The sequence below is a fragment of the Coenobita brevimanus genome, chromosome 18 (genome assembly GCF_032717465.1).
Source record: "Coenobita brevimanus isolate Jiangsu-jjx chromosome 18, ASM3271746v2, whole genome shotgun sequence".
NCBI classification, from domain to species: Eukaryota; Metazoa; Arthropoda; class Malacostraca; order Decapoda; family Coenobitidae; genus Coenobita; species Coenobita brevimanus.
The window spans coordinates 32591885-32597023 of NC_136971.1; the positions used below are offsets into that span (position 1 = coordinate 32591885).

General features: G+C 38.7%; 1 pseudogene; it reads right to left on the reverse strand.

Moving 5' to 3' along the window:
• Positions 1–2154: 2154 nt before the first annotated feature.
• On the reverse strand, positions 2155–2270 carry LOC145391518 (5S ribosomal RNA; annotated as a pseudogene).
• Between the last annotated feature and the right edge of the window lie 2869 nt (positions 2271–5139).

Sequence of the window (5139 nt, forward strand, 5' to 3'; positions counted from 1 at the left end):
ATGATGATGATGATACAGCCATAAGTGAACATTACTGTTCTGATCATATTATCACTGAGTTAAGAGAATTCGAAACGTCTCTTCCCGTGCGATATATTCAGAATACTCGTGTATACAGAATGCATGTAGATTTTACTTGTGTTACGTGTAAAGCTGACGCATTCAGCATAACTAAAATACGTTATTGTGTAATGTGCAACATAGATAGCAGAACAATAAGTGTTATGAAATCTCCAAAAGCCACAGAGAACACGAACCAATGCTCTTATTCATATATCATTGTCTAGTTCAGTCAGGCCACAACCAGACGATTTTACACACCTTAAAGGAGGTATCTTGTACACTCCTGCGTTGACTAAAATGAGCAGGAAGTAGCAAAAATACGGGGCAAAGCAAAAATAAATCAATAAATGAAGGTCACCCTTTTCTCTGGATACCATTAATCATCCCAGAAACATACTTTGACACCACATGCACCTGTATTTGATTCTGTTATTTGCACTGTTTCGGTAGAGTAATTTTAGCCATATAATATATTTCATCCACTAGAAACTGTCCTGAAAATATCTTCTCTCCATCTTAAATACAATTCTAACCATAATTAACACAGCAATATGATACTTGCTGGAAAGATGTACTATGGAAGGGATGTAGCACTGCTTTACTCACTCTGCCAAGAGGTTCGAACGAAATTCTCAGACATGTTAAGCTGAATGGACGATTCACGTATTCCAGTGTGCTACTGGCAAACAAATTACTCTGGATCAGAGTCAATTCTCTGGACAGTGTCTATATACATTAAACTCTTTCCACCACGCAATGTTTTTTAGTAGTTTGTTATTTATCGCTAAATGATATACCTCGGTTAATGAGAGATATTTTTAAAATGAGGAGATTTAACTATCCATGGAGAGGATTTATTGAACATCCATTAATCGCCTTAGTAAGAGAGGTCTTTTCTAAGTCGATTGAAATAGACTGACGGTAGCAGTAATGTATCTAATAAATTTCCATCATAGTTCTGGGATATCGGAAAAACAACACGGATCAGAAAAAAGTTAAATTGGTCCATGCTTCTTTGCAATAGGGATTAAAATTGGAAAATAATTCCAAACTGTGCTAAATTAGTCAGATCAGCGAGCAGGGGGAGGGGAAGATGGCGTATTAATCAGACATTGTTTCCTCCCCCTTTTACTGCTGGAGCTCCTTGGATCCTCCATTTCTTATTCTCTCCTTCAAAAATCTCCTCTCAGTTCAGAAAATCTGTGCGCCTACAATCTGTAATTTCCTTCCCCCCCCCCTTCTCTCTCTCTCTCTCTCTCTTCTTTTTAATGTTGAAATTCTTTAATGCTTCCTTCTTTTTCTTTCCGTCACCAAACCTCTCACAGTTCTCAAAACCCGTGCGGCCTCCACTGTCCTTCCCACGACTCTCTCTCTCTCTCTCTCTCTCTCTCTCTTGCATCTTTATTTGATTTCTCATAATGTTGAAGCTGCAACACTCGTCAAAACAGCGTCATAGCACAAAAAAATTAGAAAACTCAAAGGATGCACACAAATGCTATCTCCATACCCAACATAAACACAGCAAAACATCAAAACAAACCCACAAAAACAAAAACCTAGTATAGTGGAGTCCCACCGTATTCTAAATAGCCACTTTAAAATTTTTGTCCCCATAGTATTTAACCCTCTTACCGAAAAATTTCACTTCCCCTGGATATACAACTTAATCCTCGATTACTGGAAGAAAGCAGCCGTTGCCCGTATTTTCAAACAAGAAGAACCTCCACTATAGTCCCGGATCATACTGACTAATATCTCGACTCTGCATACCGTCTAAAGTCATGGGAAAGTTATTCTTAGAGGACATCACCTCGCAGTCTGACTCCCAACATGGATTATGACCTAACACTCATCCATCACTCACTACTCCAAGTCAACTCAACTCGTACTTGATGGTTTCAGTGGGAAACAACTACAATTAAGAACCAGCCTTTTAGTTTAAAAAAAAAATATATATATATATATATATATTCATTCATTGCCAGATGCCATGTATCCCAAACGGGGTGGCCAAGGGCTTAGAGTTAATTGTTTTACAGGGAGGGGCACTAATCCTCCACCAACCCCACTTGACACGTAGGGAGAACGTTATGCCAACAGCATCTGGTGTTCCCAGGCGGTCACCCTTCCAAGTACTAACCAGACCCAACGTTTAACTTCGCTGATCGGACAGGAAGCGGTGTACTCAACGTGGTATGGCCATTATATATATACTCAACGTGGTATGGCCATTATATATATATATATATATATATATATATATATATATATATATATATATATATATATATATATATATATATATATATATATATATATGCTCCTGACAACGTATCGAAACATATCCAAATATATAGGATATTGGACACAAACGAAAAAAATAAAAAAAATGGCTGATCAACTTTCTTTCAGATAGACTATCCCAGGTGTTCTGCCATAGCAAAAGTCCTCAATTCAGAATACTATTTACAGTTGTCCTACAGAGTCCAGTTATTACACCTTCACTCTTTACCTTTTCCTCCAAGGCCTACAAGCGCCTCCTCCTTCATTAACAGTACTGCTGTACACAGACGACTTGGTAATAATTTCACAACACTCCAAAGCACAGCAAGCTGCATCCCAGCTAAAACTCTGCCTCTAATCACTGGAAACTAGCTCAAACAAAATGAAATGGTTGCTTTACCAATCAGATCAACAATTTCTCTCTCCAATTCAGACAGACAAAAATCTCAACGACCCTCAAGTTTTTACCCAGCCACACCTACTGGAACTGGAACGACATAAAAAATTCTAGGACTTACTATGGACAAACACGACCTTTTCTCGGCATACTACTAACATCAGTGCAAAGGTATCATTGAAAAAAAAAAAAGAAAAAAAAAAGATGCCTTGAAGACACTCAGAAGCACAACCTTTGAACAGCAGAAAGAATCCCTGAAAACTGTATACACCCAATTCAGTGGAACAACTGTGATATATGATAGGCTAAACTGGACCCCAACAATATCGAAGTTAAACATGACTAATCTTCCATAAACAAAACACACAGCCATAAGATTAACAACAGGATGCAATAAAACTACAAATATAGATCAATTACAACATCTAAAAATGCTTCTAATCGAAGATGATATAAATATGAAAGACGCCGTTCATTGTTCATGTTAAAGTTCTATATCCCTCTTATAACTTCACCCCTCTCCACAAAGAAGGAAGAAACGAATAATTCCATAATACTACACAGATTATCTTTGCAACAAGTAAGCACATTCATACACATAGCTATCACAAGTCACTGACGTCCAAATGCTCCAGCCAAATAACGTATTTCATGAACTTCCATGAGTCATGGATCTGTCAGAAACTACCCTACCCAGAGAGACACCAGTATACCTAGCCACACTGCGATGCAGTCACCACCTTCCCGTGGTACAGAAGCCACACAAAATACGATTTACAAATATTCCCCTATGGTCACACTGCAGTTTTGTCCCTTACACCACTGTTTACATACCTCATGCACCACACTATCACAGCATAGACAATTCTTCAGCACAACCTCAACAAAAGACCTCTGGGAGTGATCAGTTGATGTGGCCCGTTTCCTGCAGTCCACTGATTTCACGACCAGATGAGACCCGGTCTACAACAATAACAACAACCTCAACATCAGTTTGCTTGAATACTGCCTTCTTTTTCTCACCTTCTCCAAACTTCACCCTGCTATTCATAACCTACTCCCCCCATCTCTCCTCTCCTTCCTCCCTTCCTGATTCCCGTATATCATTCTTTCCCCCTTCCTCACTGCCCCATTTACTCGTAATCTCTTTTTTCTCCTCCCCACCTTATCCCTCGTCTCCCTTGGGCCATAACTCAGCCTTTCATCCACTTCTCTACACAACCCCCTCTACTCTCTAGGCGGTAACTCTGGACATAAAGAGCCCTGTATGTGTAAAGCAGCCTAAGTATTTGTTACAAGAAGTCCATAACAGTTATTACATAACACTGGTTGCTTTGTTTTATGTATTTTGTTATTTTAATATTCCGCCAAGTTATCTGTGAAATTTTTGGTAGTGGTATGAAAGAACAGAGGTATTTTTAAAGAATCATTTACGTAACTAAATTCAAGAAAGTTTATAAATAGAGCCTCTGATCGAGTTTCCCGCCAAGGGTTCTGAGAAACTTCAATCACCACGACGGATTGGACGGGTCCGATGAAGAACGCTCCTGGCGAACGATTTGCATAATGAACGCTTTGTTTACGATATTGGCTCACCGCTGGCAGCTCGCCCGGCTGGCTTTGGGTAATAGGGAAGTGACCTGTTTTATACCAGGTATGTGCGAGGCCTAGCGAGTGTAATGGCGTATAAAACCTTAGCTGCTTTACGGAGCCAAGGTGTTAACTAAATGACACTCCTTTGTGTAAAACGTGATAAGCTGGAAAAAAAGAAAATGTAGTAAACAACTCACACATTATCGTACAAACAGGGTATTGAAGTTAAAATTGAAAGTTATTATATAAAACACTTCATAATCACTTTAACGATACTCTCTTGTGAAAAACATACTAAACGAAAAAAGAGGAAACGTAACATGAAGCTAATACAACAACAAGCGTATTACCGGAGAGAAAGGGTAATAAAGGTAATAGTCTAGTTGGTATAACATTTTACCCTCTTTCATACGAGAGATTTATCCCAAGTTAAAAAATATATATTAGAGTATAAACAATTAGCTATCAATACGTCATCCAAACAACAGAGATTGACTCCGAAAGAGCAAATCACTGGGGCTGATGGGATCTTGATTAAATCGTGTCTAATGACCAACCCAGCCTGGACCAAGGTGATAGGATCTGGTTAAGATTTAGAAGCTCTGTTAGTATAAGTCTTGTAGTATATGATCTGTGCTACTCTTGTGAAGCTCTATTGGAAAAAATCGGTCCAAAGTAGGAAAGTATTGGTGGTATGAACGAATCACTTAAACAATTTCAAGCTAGATGTTGGCTTTGAAAAGTTCATTGAGTTTAGATGAGGTCAAGCTAGGCAACTGTTGGTTCAGTTAGGTTAGATAGGG